Raw genomic sequence first — 16,292 nt, forward strand, 5'->3', positions numbered from 1 at the left:
ACATGTTTGGCAAACAAACGATATGACATGTCGACCGCATGGCTGACACAAACTTGCTCCAAGTCACCCCAAACAAGCCAAAAAGCATCCCTGCACATTCTGGAGGTACACCAGTGCTAAAATAGGAGCAAAAAAACATGTTTGGCAAACAAACGACATGACATGTCGACCGCATGGCTGACACAAACTTGCTCCAAGTCACCCCAAACAAGCCAAAAAGCATCCCTGCACATTCTGGAGGTACACCAGTGCTAAAATAGGAGCAAAAAAACATGTTTGGCAAACAAAAAACGACATGACATGTCGACCGCATGGCTGACACAAACTTGCTCCAAGTCACCCCAAACAAGCCAAAAAGCATCCCTGCACATTCTGGAGGTACACCAGTGCTAAAATAGGAGCAAAAAAACATGTTTGGCAAACAAACGACATGACATGTCGACTGCATGGCTGACACAAACTTGCTCCAAGTCACCCCAAACAAGCCAAAAAGCATCCCTGCACATTCTGGAGGCACACCAGTGCTAAAATAGGAGCAAAAAAACATGTTTGGCAAACAAACGACATGACATGTCGACCGCATGGCTGACACAAACTTGCTCCAAGTCACCCCAAACAAGCCAAAAAGCATCCCTGCACATTCTGGAGGTACACCAGTGCTAAAATAGGAGCAAAAAAACATGTTTGGCAAACAAACGACATGACATGTCGACCGCATGGCTGACACAAACTTGCTCCAAGTCACCCCAAACAAGCCAAAAAGCATCCCTGCACATTCTGGAGGTACACCAGCGCTAAAATAGGAGCAAACAAACCTGTTTTAGCAAACAAACGACATCACATGTCGACCACATTGATACCGACACGCACTAAAATCACCCCAAACAAGACAAAAAACATCCCTGCACATGCTGGAGGTACACCAATGCAAAAGCATGACCCAAAAAGTCATTTTAAGAAAAAGAAAAAAACAACTTGAAAAACTACCCCAAAACACAAAACTCCCCAAAAAAATGCAGCAATACAAGCAGGAGCTATACACATACCTGCACACATATATATACATACCCCAAACACCCCAAAGACATACCCCAAACACCCCATGTACACCTCATGGCAACCCCCACTACACAAACACATACATGCAACACCAGACCCACATTGGTACTGTTACCTAAAAATGTAGAAATAGCTCCAAAAACGACTCTCCTCCGGGGTAACAGGTATCCTCCTGTCTGTCCTGGATTAAAGCCTGCTGGGTGTCCAAACGATACCACAGCAAACAACCAATTTGCTAGCTCTGCACCTCCACACACCTCTCTGCAGGTTCACAAAATGGCTTCTGAGCACGCAGCAAACAAGCCCTAATAAAGGGCTGAAAACGGCGGGAAGTCGAATTCAGGACGCCCACTACTCGACGATTGGTCCGTTATTCGACAAGGGGAGTGTCGAATGCGTTTTGTATTGCATATGGTGAATTCATGGTCCCGGCGGGAGGGCTGCGGCTGTCGAGTACAGTCGAATTTTAAAACGGACGAAAAAAAGGCGCAATTCGTCCGGAATTGCATATACCCCTATACCTTTCTCTGGAACGGATCAGTTACATTGCTGCAGGGCTGTGGACATATGTGTGTTATTTAATTGGGATACGCTACATTGCAGCGTGTATTATTACCAGCAGTGAATAACTTTTTAAGGAATTTTTGTACAGGTCAAATAAGCATAAATTTATACAAACAATTACAATGCAATTGAATTTCAAATGTCAACAAAACGTTTCACCACAAGATTAATAAACGCATTTATTAAACTGCTCCGTGACGTGTCGACTCATTCCTTCGAGTAAGCAGCTCCCTGAATTTCAAAGGTTAACATGTTCTGCTTATTTATAATTACAAATACAAACACACATAATACTTGGGGGATATATAGACTATAATAGTCCTACTTTAAGAATATATTTCAACTTGGCCTGGACGATACTCTTATCAGCTTCTACATTTAACACCAAAGTCTGTCCATATAGTACAATTCAATTGAGTACCACTTAACTGATGCTATCCGCAATATCTCCTGTGAACAATAGGTTAAAATAGTGTCTTGCGTGGGTTACAATATTACAGTTATATGCTGCTGATAGGCAGTGTTCCCACAAAGATTTTAGTATCTGTTTAAATAAGTACCTATTAGCCCTATAATTCCTTCCTGTGGGCTTACTGTGGCAATATGAAGATTTGGTATTCCAGAAAGACTAGAAGTGGGTGTAACAAGTATAGGTATGAATCGCTCAGCTACAAAGGCTATTTGTAATCCTTTCACCCTGAAGGTTTATTCTCACGCGCTAATTCCAAGCGACAGATTCCTTATTCAAGAAATTAAGGCACAGTACGCTGACCCTCGGAATAATTGTGGGTATAGTTGCACTTGAACTATCACTGGGATGTTAGTTCCTGCCAGAGATGTAGTATGCTATAGGCCAGTGATGGCTAACCTTGACACTCCAGCTGTTGTTGAACTACACATCCCAGCATGCCCTGCATCAGTTTTAGCATGGCCAAATAGCAAAACTGTAGCAGGGCATGCTGGGATGTCTAGTTCAACAACAGCTGGAGTGTCAAGGTTAGCCATCACTGCTGTAGGCTAATCTCTCTAACACGTCTATTGACTGCAGCTGCTCCTGTTGTTACAAACAATGAGTTTGCCGCGTACTTTTATATACTGTGATATCAGTTCTAGGCGAATTAAATGAGTATTTATAATAAGTGCACTTATTATTACAGCTGTATTCAATGGTCCCTGGCTGGAGAAACAGTATCTACTGCAGCTGTGTTTAAGGGTCCCTGGCTGGAGAAACAGTATTTACTGCAGCTGTGTTTAAGGGTCCCTGGCTGGAGAAGTAGGATTTACTAAGATGAAGTATAGTGTCACTATTGCTTTCACCATACCTGTCAAGTTGCCTCAGCTGTTGTTAGCTTCCTGCAGCCCTTTTATGGTGAGGGAGTACGCACACAGACCGCCCCTCTTAGTCACTTAATGCCTGGGTTGTAGTTCCAGCTTCGTTGTCAGTCTCCTAGGCTGCACCTCCCTTGGCTCATATCCCGGTGAGAAGGTGCCGCCTATCCCCGCCTATCGGGGGTCAATCCGACCCGATCGCTCGCTGCAGTTTATCGCAGCGCAGCGATCGGGTCGGAATTGCGTATGCGCCGGTGCCACAGTGTGCCGGCGCATGCCGGATGGCCGAAGGCCGTCGTTCAGTAGCGATCGCCTCTTCCTGATTAACAGGCAGAGGTGGTTGCAGGGCGAGAGGGGGCTTGACGGCGGCATTAAGCCGTCATTTAGGGGGCGCGGTCCGACCAACACAGTGTGGCCGGACCATTGGGGGGGGGGGGGGGGGGCGCTGAAGCCAGGGCAGCGACCATCGACTCCCGGCTAGCCGTAGGAGCTGCGCTGGCTGGGAGTTACTCCACAAATACAAAAGCATCGCCGCTGTGCAATGCTTTTGTATTTGTGCGGGGGGAGGCCGGACTGACATGCGGGGCGGACTAGCCCTGTGCTGGGCAGTCCCCCGCATGTCAGGGAAGATGATCGTAGCTGTGCTAAATTTAGCACAGCTACGATCAACTCGGAATGACCTCCATTGGGTGGATCCGTCACACCTCCCGGCCAACATCCCCGGACTCTCAAGAGGATCACGGCTCAAGCCCTGCTCACACGCTGCACAATTATGTACCGGACCCGACCGCAGCCTCTCCTCGGATCCCCGTTACCAGAGACCAGGTAACACAGTCCTATTCCTCTCCACGGCCATTCACCCACTGCACTACACACTCCCAGCAGTCCTTGCGGACGCGTCCAACGGCCCTGTCGCAAGCGGGCCGGGTCTTCAGACCCCGCTCGAGCCGCCAGACTCTCCTTCCCGCTGGGCCCTGTCTATCAGCAGCTGAGTTCAGCTGCCTGCTGCGCGCCAGGAGCCTTCCCTTCTCAATCTCCCGCTCAGCAGCCAGCTCTAACTCCTCCCCATGAGAGGAAACATTTTATTAATTATGTTTCCCTCTGTGAGGGATCCACAGTTATATTTCCCTCTGAGAGGAATCCACAGTTGCACAGAAACCACTTTAGTACTTAACTTTATATATAACATTCAATAGATGGACTTATGAACTTATTTTCAATAGATCAGGGTGTTACATGTACCTCCCCTAAAAGGGTGCGTGTCCTCACGCATAACAATTTTAACTAACATTGTTTAAGCAGTCACATAACTTAGCACTCTAGTATCTGTATCGTAGAGGTAGGACATCTTTCGTACTCCTTTCTGACCTCCTTAGCACGGAGGGGAAATCTGTTGCTTTGTGATCAGTTTCTAGTACAGCACATTCAGATACATCAGACAGCATAATATCAGGATCAGGTACATTGTTACTGTTACCTTCAAATAGACAAGAGAATGTGCTTTCCGTTACATTAGTAGATTCCTGACTAACAGGACTGCCTACACTAACTAATACCTGGCAGAACATACTCATTGGACCATTCCAAGAGTCATCATAAGCCGAACCTCCTAATGCACTCAGCCTCTCTGCCTTTTCCTGGTCAACATAGTTCCGTGGGGGCATTATACATTTCTTAAGCTGATTTCGATGAACTACTTAGGAGTATTCTCCATTGTCTTTAGAAATTTTGTATACATCAACCTCCGGTCATGGAATCTTGGTGATAATGTAAGAGGTCATCTGCCAGTGACAATCCAACTTGCTTTGGCGCCGAATATTTATTTTCCAGACTATATCGCCTACATAGTATGGTTCAGCTAGGGCAGTCTCGTAGTGTTCGTATTGTCGCTGTCGCACCTGTTCCATTTTCTGGTTAACCACTGTCTGTGTTGCTTTCAGTCTCTTTTGATGCTCCTTCACCCATTCTGTCTGCGGAATGATCCCTTGAGCATTTTCTTGAGGTACCTCCAGAAGCAGATCCACCGGTAACTTGCCTTCTCGGCCAAACAGCAGGTAATAAGGGGTATACGCTGTGGAACTGTGCTCTGTATTATTATACAAGAAAGTGATTTCTGGAAGTAGTGTGGGCCACTCCTGGCATTCCGTGAGTGGGATAACTCTCAACATATTGATTAAGGACTGGTTCATCCTCTCACAGAGTCCGTTGCATTGTGGGTTATATGCAGTGGTCCTTAATTTCTTACATCCGTAAAGGTCACATAACTCCTGGAATAAAGTTGACTCAAAGGCGGACCCCTGGTCGGTAAGTATGTTTTCTGGATAACCGTAAAGTTGGACTAATGCTCTCCATAATAACTTAGCAGTGGTTTTGGCTGACAAGTCCCGGATCGGGAGGGCTACCGCAAATTTGGAGTAATGATCTATTATAGTAAGCGCGTATTGATAGCCCGTCCTACTGGATTCTAACTTCACGTGATCGATAGACACTATTTCCCTGGATTGGCCTCGGAGGGCATGGTACACGGATCTTCATGGTACTCGGATCTTCTGGACATATCCATCGAAGACCCTTGGCCTCTACCACTAAGAAGCGATCTTCTTCAACAAGGACCGTTCTTCTACCTGGACTTACTGCGACTTCGTTTTATGGCATGGAGGTTGAGTGGAACATCCTGGCTCACAAGGGCCTTTCCAAAAAGGTTATTGCTACCATGGTTCAGACCAGGAAACCTGTGATGTCAAAACACTATCATCATATCTGGAGTAGATATGTCTCTTGGTGCGAGGAATGCACGTATCCGCCTGCAGAGTTCCACTCGGGACGCTTCTTACATTTCCTGCAGGCTGGTGTGGATAAGGGCTTGCGTCTGGGTTCCATTAAGGTCCAGATTTCAGCTCTCTCCATTTTCTTCCAGAAGAAATTGGCACTGTTGCCAGAAGTTCAGACCGTCTTGCAAGGGGTTTTCCACATACAACCTCCTTGTGTGCCGCATACGGCGCACTGGGATATGAATGTGGTCTTGGAATTTCTACAGTTCTCCTGGTTTGAACCTCTGATGGCAGTAGAAGACAAGAACCTCACGTGGAAGACAGTGACGTTACTGGCCCTGGCTTCTGCTAGACCTGTCTCAGAATTGGTGGCCTTATCATGTAAAAGTCCATACTTGGACTTTTACGAGGACAGCTCAGAGCTCAGGACTAGGCAGCAGTTTCTGCCGAAGGTTGTCTCTGCGTTTCATCTGAATCAACCTATTGTAGATTCGTCCAGTTCTGACACTTCTACTCCTCCAGAGGCATTGGATGTGGTGCAAGCCTGGAAGATCTATGTCAAGCAGACGGCTCAGATCAGAAAGACGTATTCCTTGTTAGTGCTCTATGATGCACAGAAGAAGGGTTGTCCTGCTTCGAAGCAGTCCATTACTCATTGGCTTAGGCTTCCTATCCAACAGGCCTATGTATTGGCAGCCTTTCCTAATTCTCTGAAAGCCCACTCTACAAGATCTGTGTGCTCTTTCTGGGCTGTGCCTGAGGAGTGCAACTATGCCGAGCTACTACCTGGTCGGGGAAGAACACCTTTGTGAAGTTCTACAAGTTTTATACCCTGGCCAAAGAGAATACCCAGTTTGGGCAGGCGGTGCTGCAGCAGTCTCCGCACATTCCTGCCCATTCTGGAAAACTTTGGGATGTCCCCATCGTACTAGTCTACCCAATATCCCTTATGGATGCTAGAGAAAATAGGATTTTAATTACCTACCGGTAAATCCTTTTCTCGTAGTCCATAAGGGATATTGGGCACCCGCCTCAGTGCGTTGCCTTTTCTGAAGGTTCTCTGTTATGTGGTTACCTGTTCAGCTGTTGCTGTTATTGTTTCCAGCCGTTGCTGGTTGTTATATGTTCATGGTGTGCTGGTGTTAAACCTCGCCCCTCTTTGTTGTCATGTTCCTTCTCTCATATATCTCCTTTCTCCTTCGGGCACTGTTTTACCTATAACTGCCTGTGCGTGGGGGCATAGAGGGGAGGAGCCAGCACACCCAGTGAAGAAATTTAAAGTGCACCAGCTCCTCTGGACCCCTTCTATACCCATCATACTAAGTCTCCCCAATATCCCTTATGGACTACGAGAAAAGGATTTACCGGTAGGTAATTAAAATCCTATTTTTACCATAGGAACTACACTTCCAATAAAATTCTTGCAGATATTTTCACAGTTTCTAGTAAACTTACATATGGATCATTGGCCTTTTAAAAAAGTTGTTGTAGCCATGCATGACCCTCTTTAATGACCCTTTGTAATAATCAACTGGTACCCAGTATTTAAAATGACCTACATTCTACAGTATGTAGTATAAGTATGTTTTCAAGGGTGTTAGAGCTAATGATAATTTTTATGCAAATTAAATATTTTAACTGAATTCCTTATGCCTTCTTTTAGGAAGAAATATTAAGATACTAGATATCACCCTGTCAAAATGATGGACCAACATAGCAGTAATGTCAACACCTGTGTGCTTTGAAAGGAATAACACTTGAATTGCTCCATTGGGCACCATTTAGTTGAATACCCCCCATTGAGGTGAGTAACATCGTTAGCCTTTGATTATATAAAATATGCGTATAGATTAAAAATGCTTACCAGGCCTAGTGGGTTCCAGGGTGCTTTGTCAGTGTTATGCTGCCACTCCTCTGGTCCCAAGTCCAAGTGCCAGAAAGGGCTATACCAGTTTCCAGATATTCTGTATTTTTTCTAGTGAATGTGGGGAAATTTGCTTTATTGGTAATCCAAAGAAGCCAACTCCTAGTGCCAGGCTATGCCTTAAAAATCTGGTTTCAACCCTCCTGGAGTTAAATTTAACTTGCAGATAGTGCCAAGCCTCCACAAAAAGCATAAAGCCCGTAATTAAGACCATGCAGTTTTGCGGACTACGTTAGCTGCTGGAGAATTCATATCAGAGCTATTCATAGTTGTCCAGGCATGGAGCAATGAGGTGGTGCCATGACCTGTATCACTTAGCAAAACAGTACAAACTGGGGTATTGGTATGTTTCCAAATTTGTGGTTGCTTTTGGGCACATTCATTGTTATCTGCAGTTGTTTAGATGATAAGCAGGTTCCATGACCTTCCAAAGATTTACTGGGTGAAATATTTAGTTCTACACCTTGCAGGTACATGCAGTGGAGATCTATCTGGGAGTTACCAAGTGGACTGTCAGAGTATACTAGACAGTGACTTGGGAGTTTATGTACAAAATGTCGATTTTCAACCAAAGATTAAAATCGATTTAAATCAATGTTGTTTTCCCCAGGGCTAAAGCACACATTTAGTAACATAAAAAGTAATCCAAAAATCATCTGTAAGCATAGGCGGATCCAAAGTGGTGGGTTGGGGGACAACAATTCCATGGCCAGTACACATATGAAGGTGAAGGAATACTTGTTGGATCAGGCGGATTTCATGTTGGTAGAATCTGTAATAAAAGCAGACTGGTATGTAGCTGTTCAGCCACACTGGCTGATGTTGAAGGACTATACGAGCAGAGGAGCCAGGGTAGGATTATAGGAGGGGCGAAAGGGGTGGTCGCCCAGGTTTCCTCACCCATTGGGGCCATCACACTGCGGCAAACTTTACCCCAACCTAAGGATGGCCATTGACTATTGATGTTTCCAAATAATCAATAGTTTATGGTCGATAGTGAATACTTTAACATAGAAACATAGAATCTGACGACAGATAAGAACTACTTGGCCCGTCTAGTCTGCCCCTTTTTTTTAACCATATTGTTACCTCAGACCCTATTTGATCCTTATTTCTTTGTAAAGATATCCTTATGTCTGTCCCATGCATGTTTAAATTGCTGTACTGTATTAGCCTCTATCACCTCTAATGTGAGGCTATTCCACTTGTCCACTACCCTTTCTTTTTAATTGCCCATATTTTACAGTCTCTAATGTATTAATATCCTTCTAAAGATATGGCTTCCAGAACAGAACACAGTATTCTAGATGAGGCCGTGCCAATGACCTATACAGTAGCATTATTACATTTTTCTGCTGCTGATTCCTCTCCCTAGTATGCAACCATGCATCTGCCCTGCCCTCCTCATTGGTTTGTTACATAGCCTGCCTGATTTTAAGTCAAGTCCAAGAAATGTGAGCTTTTCCAGGTGCCAGTGAAGAAGCATAGTTGTGGTAGTTATTACCCTGCTGCGCTCTAGGAACACCACCTTGGTGTGCAGATGACACCAATAATTGTTGAATGAGTGTCTTGACTGCTGGGTACACACAGGCAGATATATTGGCCAATCAATTGATCAGCCATTATATCTTTTGCTGATCTACAGGTGTGTACTAGCAATATGTCTGTGAACGACGTCTTTTGGTGCCCATACACTTGTGAGATAATCGGTGCTAACCTTTGATCTCGACCACATCTGTGAGAGAAATCGAAGGATTGTATGCACATTTTAGGTACATTTCGACGCGATGCGCAGGCACGCTGGTCGAATCTCACGTTTCAAGATAGTATGTGCTGCACTTAATATTTATCGAATCGCAGTGCAATCGCATGTGTTTTTAAAAACACATGCGATATATCGCACTGCGATGTGCGATGGGCACCCGCGGGGAGTGGCCAGAGGCCACTACCACTCGGCGGTAACATGGCCATCACGTGATTACCATGCGATCTATAGCATGATCGCATGGTAATCGCACCTGAACTACCGGTGCGATGCCCCGCAATGTCGCGTTGCGGGGCATCACACAAGTGTATGGGCACCATATCACAGATATATTGCATTTTCTGTACAGCACAGCAGATAGCCAATATATCTGCAGATATATTGGTGCATCTTTCTGTGTGTAGAACAACCAGTGCCACCAGTGGAATAATTATGCAAGTGTGAAAATCGCTCTTTGTCAATTTCTGCACTTCTGCGAATGTGCGCATGACGGGGGGCAGACCAGACCATTTGTGGGGCGGGCCACAGCAGCTGCATGACATCACACGCAGCCGTTGAGACCAAAAAGATGGCTGCCGACCGACTGTCTTCGCAGCTAGGCTGTGGAGCCAGGAGGCAACCCTAAAGATGTGACAGCATCGCTATTTTGCAATGTGCTCGCATGTTTGCGGAGGGTGGGAGGGACAGGACCCGGCATGCGGGGCGGACTTGCCCTGTGCTGGACGTGGCCCAGGCTGTTAGAGTAAAGTAACCTACAAGTTGTTGAACCTACAACCTATGCTGAATTGGGCCCTAAATTCAGCAAACCCCAAAAAGAGTGTATTAGAGTGCTGTGGCATAATAAGTATTAAAGCCTCTAGTATGTGACCATATTTATAATGGCCTACCATCTCATCTTCTCTGCAGGATATATGAATCTGCAGTGTACATCTGCCAGGTACCTGAGCATTGTCTTTGCCTGCCTGCTATGAGACTCCCTGTATATCTGCACCTAATGCCTCAATATTACTGTACCAACCATATCATCTTTTGGTACACTCTAATGCCTCATACATCAATACTACCAACCTTACTATCACTCTGTACACCTGTGCCTCATGCCAGTCATACAGGCCTCCGGTGCTCCAGTGACTATTCCCTCTCTTCAGGTACCTTTTTACCTTTCTACCAACTGTCATATCAGGGTCAGTTCTAGACCAAGTAGTGCTACTCTCCCACTTTTCAGTTGAGTTTGGAATCGCTGTGTGGATCATGTCAGGTGGCTCTGCAAATAGTACCATGTACCTGCATCCCCGGCCATGATAGTCGGCTGTGCGGTAGTAACATAGGCAGGTAGGCCAGGGACATTGCTGGCGGGGAGTGAGAGTGCCAGGCAGTGACGTAGTCCACAGTGAGAGCATTACACACGTCTTTCCGGGGTATTGGCACCTACAGCCAGGCGGTGTTTCCACATCTCATGGCAGTGTCTGACTGTTGACGCACTAGACCGGGCTCTGTAGGCCCTGAGGATGGAGCGGTCATGCTTGCTGGGAAGGAGAGGGCAAGATGGTGGCATGGGGGGATGCATGTGTGGCTAGGGGCTTATTCCCCTGTTGGTAGCCTGTACTTTGTGCAGTGGTGGAGGTGTTATATTGACGGCACCGACGGGGTGACTGCGCCGTGCCCTCAGGTTACAGAGCTCCAGGCACTTGCCCTGCTTTCCTGACCCTAGATCTACCACTGTGTCTTATCTATCCCTGAATCTCCTGTGTTTCATGCCTCATCAACAATGGTCATAACTGCCTCCAATACTTCACTTGCCAATTTGCAACCTGTGTTGTGTAAGCAGTAAAGCTGGTGAATAATTGTACCACATTAGACTATTAGACTCTGCACCTTCAAAGTAATTAGTGCCAAAACAGCAGCAAGCCTATTGTGGGTGAGATATGTATATCAGACATTCTATAAATGTATCAGGATGGGTTAATAGCGTGATATATTTTGCATGTCTTTGGTAAGGAACTGTTTCACTGAGGCCTTAAGAAGAAGATAGGAGTTGCAGAATAACTTTTCTGCCTATGATAATCAAAGCAATAGAAGAGTGTACTAATAGAATAAGAAACTGGATGTGAAGACAAAATTATTAGGTGAAAAGGGGGGAGGGAGCATAGGCTGAGATAGGAGCATCAAAGTTGAACGGTGGTAGTGGGCTGTCCAGCCAGGTACACCAACTTTCAGCATGTTTTATGGTCGAAGCATATTAGCGGGAGAGCTGTTTGCTTGAGTAAAGGGCAAAGACGCTGACGGTTGGTTTATCCGGGCTGAACGTTTGACTACCAGTGTTCATCTTTGATGCTCTTAATCGTGCCAATCGCCTCCATGTTGGTGAATTACGTTAGCGAGAGACCACTGAAGAAGGAGGGACTCTGAAAGAAACTCTGAAAGCATGCACATATGAGATCTCTACATGCCTATGACATTCTGAGTCCTGTTCCTACCCTCAGAGCAGAAGGACCATGGCTGAGGATTCACCGCTACAACGAAAAGGAATATAACAATACTCTTTACATTTTTATATAGCACCTATATGAGTTTTCTGTAGTTTATTCTTCCATGTTTATTGTGAGCGTTTGATGACACTTGTTGGTTGATTTGTGCTGGCAGCTCTTGTTGCACATTCCAGGATACCATATCTGCGGATTTTAGGAAATATTAACCTAACTACACTATAGATATATGCCTGTTTTTCTCTCTCTTTATATGTGTGAGCTTACATGAAAGAGCATGGGGGAATCCCCTAAAGAGACCTCCCAAACTGTCATATATCTGTACTGGACTTATTCTGCGTTGTTGAGCGAGAGGCTATATCTGTGTGCAAAAAGTTGTTTTATTCACCTTCATTCTTAGGGTTTTATGAATTGATGATGGGAATAAGCACCAACTTTGCTATACTACAGTAGGAGGCAATGTTTCTCATCCCTTTAGAACATTAGGCCTGATTCAGTGGGCCGCATCTATGTGACCGCATTGCTCCCATCCATCTGCTGGGCAAATCATTATTAGCATCACTCATTTGCATCAGCCCTATCATTGGGGCAAGAGATCCAGCAGAAATCAGACAGATCTTTATATACACCTCTGAATAGCCCCCAATTCCATCTACAAGCTGTCGTCTATGAGAAATAAATATGCTTGAATATAAATTAAACTCTAACTGGACTTCTGGATCCATATATTGACATTATGGGCCAAATGTAATAGAGTGAGAGTTTCAGAAAGTGAGCAATTTGGTAAGGTTTTTCAGTTTTTTTTTTTAAAGTGGCAATAATTTACACTGCTAAACCAGGTTGATCTTGCTGTGTTTGGCCCATTGTGTGTATTCAGAGAATTGCACTGTCATTCAAGGAATTAAGAACACCAACTCAGTGATTATTCCTCCCGGTTAAGCAACTGGAACTCTAATTCTAATCTGTTCCTCATTAATATATCCGGGAAAAATAACAAACTGTTTGTGCACCAACAAATACTTGACCAAAAGGCGTAAACTCCCTTAAGAGGTTTACTGTAATATAGTGTTGTATTTGTTTGATAGAAATGTTATCATAGGGCCTAATTCAGACCTTGTTCCTGATGTTCAAAAATCGCTATGAAGCAATTTTTGCACATCTGTGCATGTGTGTACGCGGTACGTGCATGTGCAAGACCTGGAGGTTGGCGCAAATGGGGTGTGTCGACGCCACATTTTGTGGGTGTCGACGCTCCATTTAAGGGGTGTGGTCTGGACAACAGAGGCTGGGGTGGGCTGGGGCAGCTGTGTGACGTCACATGCAGTCGCTGCAACCCTTAATATGGTGGGTAGCTGCCTGCCTTCGCAGCTAGGCTGCATAGGCAGAGGGCTACACTAAACATGCAATGCTTTCGCATGTCTGCAGGGAGGGCTGGATCCGGCATGCAGGGCGGACTTGCCCTGTGCTGGGTGTCCCCCCGCATGTCTAAGAATTTGCACACTATGGGGGTAATTCAGACCTGATCGTAGATGTGCGAAAAAAACGCACATCTACGATCAGGTCTGAATTACCCCGATAGTGTGGTAGGATACGATGCTAAGAATAGGAATAGGCAGGTGTGAATTCAGTCCTCTACAGAGGAGTTATTTTGGGGGATATTTTAGTTTGTTGCAAACAGGAATAGCATTCTGAATGATACTTTGTATTTGTGTATAATACTATTTCTACCCAAACAGCGCAAACTCCAGAGTTCCTGTAAAATAAATTGCTATTTCTTTTGTGGCTTTGAATCATATCTGTTTATTAATTACATTTATATATTGTTGAAAAGCTGTTTATGTGACTTTTATTACCCAAAACTATCTGAAGACTAGTTTCCTTGAATAAATGAAGTTTATTTGAAAACAAAGGTTTTTTTTTTAGTTTAAGAGTATAAAGAGAATCAAAGCAGTGATCTCACTACTACGGTTTCCTTAGTCCTCTTACGCATTGCAAACCCAGGTCGGATCCGGCTTTTGAACCTGGGTCCGACCTGGGTCTGAGCAGCCTCAGACTCTTTCACATTGCAGTTTCAACCTGGTTTGTTCCCGGCAAACTGAAGACCACCCTGTCAAACACTGTGATGTGATTTAAAATGGACTTTTCTGGCTCACATAATGAGATTTAAAGGAAATAAAAGGAAGGACTGGGGACTTCTCTGGGCAGACACATACACAGCCAATCAGCACCTTTTTCTTAGAATATCCTGGGTCAGAGGCTTTCACACTGCACAACGACCCAGGTTTGACCCGTGTATAACACTTCTTTTAACTAGAGATGAGCGGGTTCGGTTCTCCGAGATACGAACCCCCCCGAACTTCACCTATTTTACACGGTTCCGAGGCAGCCTCGGATCTTCCCGCCTTGCTCGGTTAACCCGAACGCGCCCGAACGTCATCATCCCGCTGTCGGATTCTCGCGAGATTCGTATTCTATATAAAGAGCAGCACTTCGCCGCCATTTTCACTCGTGCATTGGAGATTGAAAGGAGAGGACGTGGCTGCGTTCTCTCCCTGAAAAGCTCCGTAATCTGTGCTCAGTGTGCTGCAAATTTCTGTGCTCAGTGTGCTTCAAATATCTGTGCTCAGTGTGCTGCAAATATCTACGTTCTCTGCCTGAAAACGCTCCATATCTGTGTTCAGTGTGCTGAAAATATCTGTGCTCAGTGTGCTTTATTGTGGGGACTGGGGACCACCAGTATAATAGTAGTACAGTACAGTAGGCCATTGCTGTATCTTGCAACTCTGTGTCACTACAAGTATCCATTCCATATCTGTGCTGCATTATTGTGAGCAGTATATATAGTATTACAGTGCAGCATTTTGGTGACCAACAGTATATAGTTGTACAGTAGGCCATTGCTGTATCTTGCAGCTCTGTGTCACTGCAAGTATCCATTCCATATCTGTGCTGCATTATTGTGAGCAGTATATATAGTAGTACAGTGCAGCATTTTGGTGACCAACAGTATATAGTTGTTCTCTGCCTGAAAACGCTCCATATCTGTGTTCAGTGTGCTGAAAATATCTGTGCTCAGTGTGCTTTATTGTGGGGACTGGGGACCACCAGTATAATAGTAGTACAGTACAGTAAGCCATTGCTGTATCTTGCAGCTCTGTGTCACTGCAAGTATCCATTCCATATCTGTGCTGCATTATTGTGAGCAGTATATATAGTATTACAGTGCAGCATTTTGGTGACCAACAGTATACATATATAGTACAGTACAGTAGGCCATTGCTATTGATATATTACTGCCATGTAATTCCACACATTAAAAAATGGAGAACAAAAATGTGGAGGGTAAAATAGGGAAAGATCAAGATCCACTTCCACCTTGTGCTGAAGCTGCTGCCACTAGTCATGGCCGAGACGATGAAATGCCATCAACGTTGTCTGCCAAGGCCGATGCCCAATGTCATAGTAGAGAGCATGTAAAATCCAAAAACTAAAGTTCAGTAAAATGACCCAAAAATCTAAATTAAAAGCGTCTGAGGAGAAGCGTAAACTTGCAAATATGCCATTTACGACACGGAGTGGCAAGGAACGGCTGAGGCCCTGGCCTATGTTCATGGCTAGTGGTTCAGCTTCACATGAGGATGGAAGCACTCATCCTCCCGCTAGATAACTGAAAAGAGTTAAGATGGCAAAAGCACAGCAAAGAACTGTGCGTTCTTCTAAATCACAAATCCCCAAGGAGAGTCCAATTGTGTCGGTTGCGATGCCTGACCTTCTCAACACTGGATGGGAAGAGGTGGCGCTTTCCACCATTTGCACGCCCCCTGCAAGTGCTGGAAGGAGCACCCACAGTCCAGTTGCTGATAGTCAAATTGAAGATGTCACTGTTGAAGTACACCAGGATGAGGATATGAGTGTTGCTGGCGCTGAGGAGGAAATTGACAAGGAGGATTCTGATGGTGAGGTGGTTTGTTTAAGTCAGGCACCCAGGGGGACACCTGTTGTCCGTGGGATGAATATGGCTATTGATATGCCTGGCCAAATTACAAAAAAAAATCACCTCTTTGGTGTCAAGCCGTGAGTTGCCTTTGTCAAGCTGTAATAAGTGGGGGTAAGGACGTTAACCACCTAGGAACATCCTCCCTTATACGTCACCTGGAGAGCATTCATCAGAAGTCATTGACAAGTTCAAAAACTTTGGGTGGCAATGGAAGCAGTCCACTGACAACTAAATCCCTTCCTCTTGTACCCAAGCTCCCGCAAACCACACCAACTCCCTCAGTGTCAATTTCCTCCTTAGACAGGACCGCCAATAGTCCTGCAGGCCATGTCACTGGCAAGTCTGACGAGTCCTCTCCTAACTGGGATTCCGCCGATGGATCCTTGAGTGTAACGCC

The sequence above is a fragment of the Pseudophryne corroboree genome, chromosome 1 (genome assembly GCF_028390025.1).
Source record: "Pseudophryne corroboree isolate aPseCor3 chromosome 1, aPseCor3.hap2, whole genome shotgun sequence".
In the NCBI taxonomy this organism is placed as follows: domain Eukaryota; kingdom Metazoa; phylum Chordata; class Amphibia; order Anura; family Myobatrachidae; genus Pseudophryne; species Pseudophryne corroboree.